Source organism: Ursus maritimus (assembly GCF_017311325.1).
Source record: "Ursus maritimus isolate PB19 chromosome X unlocalized genomic scaffold, ASM1731132v1 scaffold_X1, whole genome shotgun sequence".
Lineage (NCBI taxonomy): Eukaryota > Metazoa > Chordata > Mammalia > Carnivora > Ursidae > Ursus > Ursus maritimus.
Window position 1 is genome coordinate 119308760 of NW_024423319.1, and position 12266 is coordinate 119321025.

The 12266-nt window shown below is 39.7% G+C and overlaps 1 long non-coding RNA gene across 1 annotated transcript in view; it reads left to right on the forward strand.

The window, feature by feature from the left end:
- LOC103666322 overlaps nucleotides 1-8667 on the forward strand; it is a 457349-nt gene extending 448682 nt beyond the window's left edge. The window contains exon 7 of the long non-coding RNA XR_005835900.1: nucleotides 8396-8667. This is a non-coding gene — a long non-coding RNA (uncharacterized LOC103666322). The remainder of the gene's footprint in view (nucleotides 1-8395) is intronic.
- Nucleotides 8668-12266: the final 3599 nt, after the last annotated feature.

The following is a 12266-nucleotide window of genomic DNA, read 5'->3' on the forward strand; positions in this document are numbered from 1 at the left end:
TAACCCAGGATCGTCTAGTAGCAGTCACCCCCTCATTAGCCGTATTCTGACCAACGTAACAAACAGAAACCATTTAACAAGTACCTACTTGCACTGGGCATTGCAAAAGAAGCGTAGTTTTCTATCTTTTCGAGAGTTTACTGAGTTAAGAGCAACACTTTTTTTTTTTTTTTTTTTTTTTGCAGCTTTTCTGTCTGACCTCTATACTCCAACCCACTGGCCTTTCTTCTGCTCAGACACATCCGACATGTTCCCACTTCAGGACCTTTGTACTTGCTGCCCCTTTGCATAGAGTGTTGGTCTCTCTGATTTCACATGCCTGGAATCAAGTTAGTATTCTAATCTTGGCTCTTCCAAAAACCGTTTGTAATCAGCCCTATGGATAAAGTAGATATTTCCCTTCACATTAGCATGTAATTAAAAAGAAAAAAAAAAAAAACTTATCCTTGGGGGGCCTGGCAGGCTCAGTCCTTGAAACATACAATTTTTTAAAAAAGATTTTATTTATTTATTTGGGAGAGAGAGCACAGAGGGAGAGTGTGAGGGAGAAGCAGACTCCCCGCTGAGCAGAGAGCTGGATGCGGGGCTCTGTGCGGGACTCTGTGTGGGGCTCTGTGTGGGGCTGTATGTGTGGCTCAATGCGGGACTTGATCCTGGGACCCTGAGATCACAACCCAAGCCAAAGGCAGATGCTTAACCAACTGAGCCACCCAGGCGCCCCAGAACATACAGTTCTTAATCTCAGGGTTGCAGGTTCGAGCCCTAGGTTGAGTATAGAGATTACTTTAAAATAAAATCTTTTAAAAAATATATATCCTTATTGAAATACTTTATGTGTCTGCTCACTAAAAAACAAAACAAAACCCCACAATGGTATAGGTCCAAATCATGGAAACTCCTCCTTTCCTGCAAAGTGAAAAGGTTATTGAGAGTATCAGTTGGTTCATTTTAACCAAGTGTGGTGAAAAAGATGAGCTAGAAAAAGATCTGGACAATTTCCAAACAGAATTCAGAAAGATGATACAGGGGCCAGAATTGGCTTGGAAAATAAAACTTTCTCATCTCCAGTTTCCCCGAACTTAGATTCTCAAAATAAAAGGTACCCTGGGGATAAAGATCAAATCAAGGCTATATTTCTGTGAACCTTGGTTAAAATCACTGAAAGATTTAACCTGGTGAAGAATAATTAGATCCTCTTAGCTAGATCAAAGAGCTACTAAGAATCTTGAGAACTTTGCTATTAACAATGTTGCTGAGACAAACATTTTGCAGCTATGTCTCTTGGAGTACAAACACAGAAGTTTCTTCTCTAGACTATGCAGAAATTCAGATTTACTAGATAATACCAATTTTCCAAATCATTTTTACTCCCAGCAGCAATATATGAGACTGTCTGTAACTCCCCATCCTTGCCCATAGATGAAGTTAAGTTTCTTTTTTTAACTTCTTGTAATCGATGGGATATGAAATGAAATCTCATTGTGAATGTAGAGGAAATTGTTCCATATATAGCTATAGATCTGGTATGTTCGTGGGAGGAAGTGAGTTCAGAATCCTCCATCTTTAACTTGAAGAATTTCATTGTGAATTAAAACTGCATTTTTTTTTCTTCTGACTCCTACTGAAACTTGACACTTTTTCTTATGTTCATTGGTCATCTGTGTTTTAAATACCTGCTCATGTATGTTACCTATTTAGGCTTTTGTTAATTGATGTCTATGTTTGTACATATACATACATTTATATATATTTATTGGCCCCATTAATACTTTGGTCCCTGGCCATGTTGCCCCTGCAAGGAAAAGAAAGGGAAGAGAAAGAGAAAAGAAGAGGAAGGGAAGAGAAAAAAAAAAGTCCATGTGATTATTAATCCTTGTCACGGGCCACAGAGAATCTGCCAAACGTTGGATTGGAATGACGTTGAATCTGTAGACCCATTTTAAGGAGAATTGACATCTCTGCTATTGACTTTTCTAGTAAAGGTCACATTTTAATCCCTAAACTCAGCTCTTTAAATGTTATTTACTCTCTGTCTATAACTTTCTACATAAAGAATATATAGGATATAGAGCATTCCTCCATAAATCTGTTATATAATAGATTAGCAGATATTCCAACATTGAAGCAACGTTAATCTTCATGTAGTACCTTTCCTTGTATATTGCCTGTAAGATTTAAACATACTTTATTTAGGATTTTTATATCTATGTTCATGAGTGGGATTGGCTAACACCTATTTAAAGATAGCTTTATTGACTTACAATCCACTTATTGTGTAATTTATTTAAGGTATACAATTTGATGGGTTTTAGTATATTCATAGAGTTGCTCAAGTATTACCATCATCAACTTCAGAGCATTTTTATCACCCCTAAAAGAAACTTTGTGCCCCTTAGCCATCACTCTGCGTTCCCCTAGCCCCTGGCAACCACCAGTTTGCTTTCTGTCTCATTGAATTTGCCTATTCTGGATATTTCAGTAAATGGAGTCATGCAGTCCTTTTTTTTTTTTTTCTTCCTTTCATTGTTTTGTTTGCTTTAAGTACATAGGTTATCTTAGTTAGGATATTTTCCTTATTTTTATACTAAAATGTATTACACCATTACACAATTAGCAGATTAAAATATCTGTTCTTTGAACAGAGGAAGCCATCTGTATAATTGTTGTGCCTGCTGTTTTCGTGTGGGCAGATTTGTAACCATTAATGCTTATGGGATCATTCTTATATTCAAGGTAAGAGTATCTATTCATCTAAGCTACGTCATTAACAGATTTATGGAGGAAAGCCATATACTTTTGTCAATAAATGCAGGAAATAATCAATGTTAATCTGTGATCTTAAAATAAAATCTCTGAAAACCTAGGAATATAATAGAATATTCTTAAGCTGATTCATAGCTTCAAAAATACTGTAGCAAAAGCTACACTCAAGGAATCCTCCTTTCACATCTTGAAGGAAAACAACAAAAGAAGCCTGAAGTCATTTCTATACCACACTATATTAGCAGTCCTAGCCAGCACAAACAGTAAAACTGCCATTATTTGCAAATGATATGATTGTTTCATTGAAAGCACTAAAGAATCTAAGAAAATACCAGAATGATTGAGGTATTTTCGCAGGTTGCCAAAAATAAGATCAATATATAGAATTCCCATTTTTATGCACCAGCAGCAAAGATTGTTATTTCATAGACATGCACACAACACACAAGAATTATCAAAAAATGGTATGCAAGGATTTTCTGCATGTACTTCTGCAATGCAGGTAGAGAATTAGAAGCACAGGACACTTGATTAAAATTTTGGCCAGGGAACTCTGGCTGCAGCTTTGCTCATGTCTCTCAGATCCTGTGTTCCTATCATTTCTGGCCTCCAGCTCTTGCCCTCACTTTATCGTCACTGAAGCAATTATTCCAAAGTCGCTGGTAAATGTGTTTATCTAGAATATATAAATGTTTTGTACCAAGAATGCTTTCTGGAAATGCAAGTCTCTACTTTTAGTTTAAGTTGTACAAATTTGCTTTCTTTAATGGCAGGAAAAAATATTTAACTACTACATGCTTAATAGATATTTGTTGAACAAACAAATGGAGATGGTGTAACTTTAATCTGAGTTAAGGTAATCATCGATCAATGATGATGTCTTGTGTTTACAGGACATCTGCCATGTACATCCTTGCAACATTATATCCATAAAAGCCTATTCCATTCAAGTTTTTGTGAGAAATCTAGCCTTGGTTGGCAAGTGTAGTAAATAGAGGTGCAGGAGAGCCCTGGTGATCCCTGTTCCTGGTGTCCTGTTCTTATGGAATTCCCTGTCTGTGAGTGTGGGTGAGACCTGTGATCTGCATTTAACTAACACAGCATGGCAAGGTTGATGGGAAATCACTTCTGGGATTGCATAACTTAGGACTTGGACCTCCCTCCTGGGAGCTGAATTCTGCTAACAACCATGTGAGCTTAGAAGCAGATCCTTCCCCATTCGAGCCTCAGATGACTCCCCCACCCTGTGTGCTCCTTGACTGTAGCCTCATGAGAAACCCTGAAAGGAGGAACCAGTAAGAGTGTGCTTGCACTTGTGACCCACAGAAGCTGTGAGAGTATAACTGTGTGTTATATTGTCAAGCTGCTAATGTGTGGTCCTGTTGTGATGCATCAGTAGGTAACTAATACAGCAAGTGAACTGGCTTTGGAAGGTGTTCAAACAGACCTTTATGCAGGTGAAGACGTGTTTGAGATAAGATATTTGGGTAACGGATACTAAATTACAGTACTCTTGGGGTGACACCTACCTTCACAGTTCTAAATGAAGCAGAGCTCCTGACCTCGGAAACAGCATAGAGAGCCCCACCACAGCGTCTTTATTAGCAATCCACAGAATCACGGGTCTTGAAGAGTCCCCCAGAGTTAATCTGTCTTATCTGCAGATTTGAGACAGATTAATATCTAAAGCATTCTTCTTTATCACTCCCTTCATGGCTTATCAGTAATGTCTGATAATGAGTTTCAATCCTTGCCAGGCTACAGAGGGAAATTAATGGAGGCAATTAGGAAAGGTTAAGGGGGAGGCAAGTTAATCTGGTTAAGAGCAAAGACTGATTGTGAAACCAGAAAATCCCTCTACCTCCTCTCCCTTCTTCTATCCTCTTCTTTCTTTCTTTCACTTGACATTTATTGAGGTCCCTCTATGTGACAGGCATTAAGCACTAAGTTAGAATAACACCTATGTCTTCTATGTCTTATTTAATAAATGGAACACAGGTCTTATTTATTAACCTATGTCTTTAAAGATCTCAATTTCAAGTCAGGGGTTGGAACAGACACATAATCAAATAATTGTTACAATCAGATAAATGCCAATAAAATCATGTGCCAAGTATTAGAGACAGCCAGAATTAAGGTGACTGTGTGTCCCTGTTTTTCTTTTCCTTTGTTTCTTTGTTTCTTTGTTTCTTTGTTTCTTTCCTTCCTTCCTTCCTTCCTTCCTTCCTTCCTTCCTTCCTTCCTTCCTTCCTTCCTTCCTTCTTTTCCCTTTTCCCTTTTCCCTTTTCCCTTTTCCCTTTTCTTTCTTACCAGGACTAATAAGGGAAGATAGTAGAGAAGAAATAGTCACATACACTTCAGTTAGGAAAACTTAAGGCACAGCATTATGGGTTGAATTGTGTCTCTTAAAAGAGATAGGCTGAAGTCCTAACCTCCAGTATCCGTGCATATGACCTTATTTAGAAACAGGGCTTTTGCAAATATGATCCTGTTAAGATGAGGTCGTTAGGGTGTGCCCTAACCTAATGACTGGTATCCTTAACTGAAGAGGGAATTTTGGACACAGAGACACACAGGGAGGATGCCTGGTGACAAGGGAGACAGAGATCAGACCAGCAGCTGCGAGTCGAGGAATGCCAAGGATTAAGCTACCTGTAGAAACTAGGAAGAAGCAAGGCAGGACTTTTCCTTAGAGCCTTCAGATGGAGCAGGGCCCCACTGACACCTGCATCTTGGACCTCCAGCCCCCGGAACTGTTGACAATATACTTCTGTTGCTTTCAGCTGCCTAGCTCGTGGTATTGTATGATGGCAGCCCTGGGAAACTAATACAATAGTGAAATCACACTGACTTGGCCCAGAATGAGGGAGTGATTGGGAATATCCTGTACGAATAAGCAAACAACTTGGAACCCGCAGAATGCAGTTGTTTGCCCTTTTTTATTCCAAGGCAATAGAGATTCAGAAGTCCGTGGGTGCCTCGCTTGTGTTGGGCTGGCAGCATTTGGTGAGCACTGGCTGCCCGCCCAGAGGCACAGTTGGAAGCAAATATTCATGCAGCTCTTCTCTAACTGGGGAAGCCAAAGACAGGCTGGCTGCTCAGAGAGAGGCCCAGGCAAAGATGTGTACAGTCAGTCAGCACACTGAACAGACTCCCGAAAGCTGGAGAATGTGAGCTTTGGGGATTTACTGTGCGTCCTAGTTTATGGTCAACACACATATACAGAAACACATGCACACACATACACACTCAACAAAAGGAAGCTCTTCCTCAATTTGGCAGTCTGAATTGTTCTGGAAAGATTGCTCCATAACAAGAAACACTTGGCTCTCCAGCACCAGCTTCATTCTGTGCTGCCCATTCTCTGGAGCACTCCTGTGGGTCCTCTTGACATCATGGAGGCTCTTCTCATAGAGAGTGGAGGCTCCATGACACAGTTCCTTCCGCCAGAGACCTGGGGGCATCCTTGCTTACTGGCCATGGCCCCCAGCACTAACTGGCAATTGTATCTTCTCCGAAAGTCTCAAGTACACTCACCTCTTTCCACCTCCACTCTGAGCTCTTAAGTGCGAGATGCCATCCTTTCTTGCCTGGAGGACAGGCAGAAGCTGGATTCACCATTTGCATTTGGCCTTCCAGCCTGTGTCCCCATAGAAACCAGAGTGCTCAAATGCAGTGTGAGTTCTGCTGCACCCCATGCCCACATTCTGTCCTTAAGATTCTTACCACTGACCACCCCCCCATGTTGCTCTTGCTATATAAAGGGATCAGAACTCTAGCAGTAATGTTCAGGTCCAATCCTGGGCACTCCCCTGCCTCACCTTACCTCACTCTCCCCCTCCCTGTTGACCTAATGTGCTTACTCCCTCACCCTACTCTGTGTCTGCTGGTTGTCTGCCTGGGAGGCTTTGTTCTTGTTCACCCTAAATGTCACTTCATCCTGGGCAATGCTGGGCCCCTTGGTCAGAGGCCCTCAGCGTGTTGTGGAATTTTGCAGAGCATAACTTGTAAAAGATGCTTTGTTTTTGAGGTTCTCTGTTTAACGGCTGTCATCTGCATGGGATGTCAGCTCCCTGGTGGCACAATCCACATTTGTTTTGGTTCTCTCTTGTATCTGCAATGTTAAGAACAGTGTTTGTTGAATAAATAAGTGAAGGGATTGCAATAAAGGCAATGTGTTTTGAATAATAATTGGATTCTCAATTCATGAACTTGTTGACTTTACAGCAGGATGATGTTCTTAATTCTTTTGTTGTTTAGTATTCTGCTTGGTGAGCTCAGTGAGCATTAGGATAAAATGATCTCTTCCCCTTTCTCCAGAGTTTGAATGAAATGAAACAATGAACAATGCATGCTAAAATGTGAATCTTCAGGGAACAAGACAAACAAAGACACTTGGAAATTCACTCTACAGTAAAATCCATCCATATTCATAGCAGGGGAATGTCAAATAGGAAAAGCTCGAATTAGCTTCAGATAAATATCAAAAGTGTGAAATCCATTAAAATAATTTAAAATTATGAAAGCCTATACCATTATGTGATCATGGTTCCCAGTTCCATGGAAAATCTTTGTCAATAAAAGCAAAACTGATTCTAATTATGGGTCCTATTTTGTCATGCTATTTCATTATCTGTAATGATTCAATTTACTGATCATCATTAATATTTATTGAACTTGTATGATGCTTAAAGCTGTATATTTACCTCAATGATAATAAACTATTTCATGTGTAAATTTAATAAAATGTTATGGACAGTGCCATAAATGAGTACTGTTGAAGACCAGTCCGTGCAAGAAAACCTAGGGCTATGCTGTCCAATGTGGTAGCCACTCAGACCCTATTTAAATTTAAATATAAATTAATTAGAGTTAAATTAAATTACAAATTCAATCCTTAAGATGCATCAGGCATATTTGAAGTGCTTAATAGCCACATGTGGCTAGGGGCTACCACACTGTACCGCACAGAGAATTTTCCATTCGTACAGAGAGTTCTTTTAGATGGTGCTTGTCTAGGGAGCTTTCTAAACTGTATCCTTAATACAAATCAGTAGTATGCTTCATTGTTTTATTTGAATAGTTAAACTGGATTAGCAGACATTTAGTCGGCGGTGGAGAAGAGTTGTCACAGTTTCCTACGGCTCTTTGCTGCATCAGATTCATCTAGCTGCGATCAGCAAACCACACACATCAAATCCAGCCTGTCCCCTGTTTTCTAAGAGGAGGTTTAATTCGGGCACACACTTCCTCATTCACTGACGTGTTGTGTATGTCTGCTTCTGTGCAGCAACAGCAGAGTTGAGTCGTTGTGATAGAGACCGTATGGCTTGCAAAGCAAAAAATACGTACTGTCGTCTGTCCATTTTCAGAAAATGTTTGCCCACCTCTGGTCTGGATCATTGTGTCCCACAGAGTCTTGATGGATTGGCCATCCACCAGAGAGGGAACTAGGAGGGATCACAAGTCACAGAGACTCTAGAGAAGGAATGATATGTGTGGTTGGAATTATGTTCAGATATTCAGAGGGCTTTCATCTAGAAGAATGAAGACAGCAAGGCAGAGTTTACGGTGAGGAAGAATTATGGTCAACACATGGGAGTAAGTTTTTAACGATTGGACTGTTTTCTAGATGATGGGACAATGGCTTTGAAAGATTAGAGCCTCCTTATTACTACAAAGTGTGATGCTGAGTGGAGTAAGGAACTGATGGACATTTGTAGAGAAGATTCCAGCCCACGTGGAGATGGATGGCATGATTTCCCAGGTACACCTTTCTGCTTCACAAATCCACTGAAGACCCTGATGAAAACCCCTTTCCAAGAAAAATACACTTACACTGATATGCACAGTACCTTCCATGAAATGAGTTCAACAACCTCTGAACTATGCATCTCTTAACCCTCAAAGAATTCATCCAATTCCCAAATTCAATGAGGTAAAAATATTTTCAATTATGTAAAACCTACATCTAACAAGAATTTAAGACAAGTCATAGTTACCAGTCTACTGTTACATGGTACAGAATTTGGACACATACATAACCTGTTTGAAATGCCTTCAAAACATTGTCTTCTCCAAGGAATGATGAACAGAGTCAGTGCTGACAGCATTACATTTTCATTTTCATGGATAGTTTAGCACTGAACTTAAGGTAAAAATTTAAACTGCTGAAAACAGGAATGTCTGTGAAATAATCACATTTGTGCAGGCATTTTCTTGCATTGCAGCCATTAATTTCCATTTTGGGTTATCCTAATGACCAACTTTACATTCCACTTCAAATCCTTTCTCTCCTATCCACCTTCTCACCAAGGTCTTGTGTTGGATAATGTTCACTTTTCCTTTTACCGAAAAAAATACTTTGATTTCCTAAAGGACTGAGATTTAAACTTAGAAAGTTTAAGAAAGCCAAATCAAGTACTAAGAAAATTCACGAATGAAAAATGTCTTAATATTGTTATGGGCATTTATTATATATCCAAATCATATTATATCATCAGAAATCATAATAACACCATTATGCTCTGCAATTAGATGCTTCAGTAGCGGCTTATCATGTGTTTACTGTAATTACAGCATTTGACTAATTACAGCAATTATGCCACTTAGTGGCTGAATTCTTAGCTCTGAATTCCATTGATTGGGTGGACTTTCTCCATAATTCTGTGAGGTTTTGTGCCCTAAATCTGGTGAATGTAGGCTTGAAATTTATGTTGCTAGATTCTTCTCAATTTCCAGCGATGATTTTAAGGACTGGGGATGAATATGCCATTTTCATTTGTATTACTATATCAAAATGTGTAGAGGAGGACAGATTGTTCTCTTCTGGCCCCAACACGAAAACTGTGCTAGCTGTAGGATAAGTCCTTGTCTTCAGACCAGGGGCTCATGTCTGTATCCTTCCTTGGGGGGAATGGTTGCATTGAGCAGACAGGCTGCTTCCCCAAAATGAGAAGTCAGTTTGGTAACTTGATAAAAATAATCAGTTTGATTGGCTTTCGTTCCTCCGACAGCTCGTTAAGCTAAATGCATGAAATAGGTGTTTTCTTTGTGTAGCATTGTGCAGCTGAAGTCCAATCAGTAACACATCCTGCGAACAGAGGTTGAGCTACAAACTCAGTCCACGGGCATGTTATCACGTGCCTGTTTCACACCAGCCACTGTGCTAGCTGCTGAGGAAGGCATGACGCACTCGAGACACCGGCCCCATGTCCAGAGACTAATGTATCGGACCCTTTTGTCTTGTCCGTGGGGAAAACTTAGACTGCCATTGAAAACCACATAAAAAATGGTTTAAACTCCGTAATCAGCTTTGGTGTTATCTCCACAGTTCACCTTTGATGACAGTTAAGTGGGAAGAGGAGAGCTCTTCATAAACAGTGTGATAGACAAATATATGGAACTTTTGTCTCCTCTGTTTCAAGAAGAAACATTGACTTGATGAAATAATTCACTCTTTTTCCTAAGAATCAGAGTTCTTCGATATGATGCCATTGACTTCACTGACACGAATGTCTGCAACTCTTTACAGCTTTTCCCATCAGACTCATTGGTTGAAATAAGAGGGTTTGAAATTGAAGGCTCTGCGGAGTGGAGTCTCTTTCAAAATTAGAATAGTAAGAATTAGGTAATCACATAAAACTAGTTGGAACTTGACAGTAGATCTAAGGAAAAGTATCAAATATTTACCAGTAATCAAAATTTTATCAACAGCTTGAGAACAGAGCAGACTGTCACCCCACATCAACTTTAGTATCTGGTATTTAGGTTGCAATTTCTATTTCCAAGTTGTGTTACATCATTAATTAGTTTTGAAACAACTGAGTATTATAATAAGATGGGAGAGAGACATGGAGTAGAACAGGACACACACATATATCTTCTTTTTAATTTGATGGTGGGCTATTAATAATGAATAATAATTGACATAAATGGGTATTCATAAAACAGTTATTGTTTCAGCATATTCTGAACAAAACTTTTAATGCATTCCATTTGATGTGTCTATATTACTAATTCAAGAGGGGCAAAAAGTGTGAAGCCGTGTCCTGCATATTTATCTGTTTCTTTTGGCTACCCTTGCCCTCTGAGGAGCTCACTTCTACTGTGTTGAGCTTTTACTCCACTGCTGTAAGCATCCAAAACCTTTTCAGGGGCAATGCAATGTGGCTTTAGAGAGTTATCTTTAGACCGTGATCATTTCTTTTTACCAAGTATGTAAAATAATAATTCCCAAATGACAATAACAATTGAAATAGGCTGGGTTATTCTATAACCCACAGAGGGGCTCCTGGGTGGTTCAGTTGGTTAAGCATCTGCTCTTCGGCTCAGGTCATGACCTCAGGGTTCTGGGATCGAGTGCCACATCAGGCTCCCTACTCCACGTGGAGTCTGCTTCTCCCTTTGCCTCTGCTGCTCCTCCTGTTTCTGCGCGCTCTCTCTCAAATAAATAAATAAAATCTTTAAAAAAAAAAATAAGCCACAGAAGTGTGAGCTAAAAACCCAAACAAACAATGAAATAGTATTCCCTCTAATATTTCAATCAAAACTTACCTTCACTACACAGGAAGTCACTTCAATGGTGTTTACACAACAAAATGGGAGGGTTACATTTTGCTTTGTTAATGTGTAGCCCAATCAAACTTCACTTTGAGATAGTTAGTTCAGAGAATGTTGTTTGGAAGGCATCACTTAGCATTCACTGCTCTACCATCGGGTTTTCCGTTCTTCGCTTTATTTCTGTTTTTGTTTTAGTAAGCTCCACGTCCAGTGTGGAGCCCAACGTAGGGCTTGAACTCATGATCCTGAGAGCAAGACCCGAGCTGAGCTCAAGAGTCAGATGCGTAACTGACAGAGCCGCTCAGGCTTCCAGGTTTTCTGTTCTTCGGATGTGAATCAGCATTTACCTACACGCTTCCTTGGAACAGTTCATGCAGTGGTGCTCAGCTGGTTGTCACCCATGTTAGGGCTTATTTCGTCAGAGTCCTTAAAAACGGCTCCCAGAACTAGACCTCACTCTAGATGTGGCTTGTCAGGCACAGAGTATCATTGTCTGTCTTCCGGCCAGACGATACATTCCCATGGGTGTAGCATGAAATCATATCCGTTGCTCTTGCACACCGCGTTCTTGGTTCCTGGGGTGGTTGAACTCATCCTCCCAATATATGTATTCGTTTTTTGTTTTGTATACACATGACAAAATGTTTGGGTGTGTAAATCACTCTCCATTACTTCGGAACACAGTGGAGGTATATCATTTTGATCAACAAAGTTGGATCTTTTCTCCTTTCAGTAAAATATCTGTTTGTTCCTTTGATTTGTGATATAGAATATCAGGTGTTAAACTTAGCCCAGGATTCGATTGCTGATTTATCCATTTATTAGCAAACTATGGGTAATTTATAGGCTTCCCTTTGAACAACAGGGATAAATTATATTTTAAAAGATTCTTGTAAGGGTTAAAAGTGATTATAAAGTGCTTACTGCAGCACATAGGACAT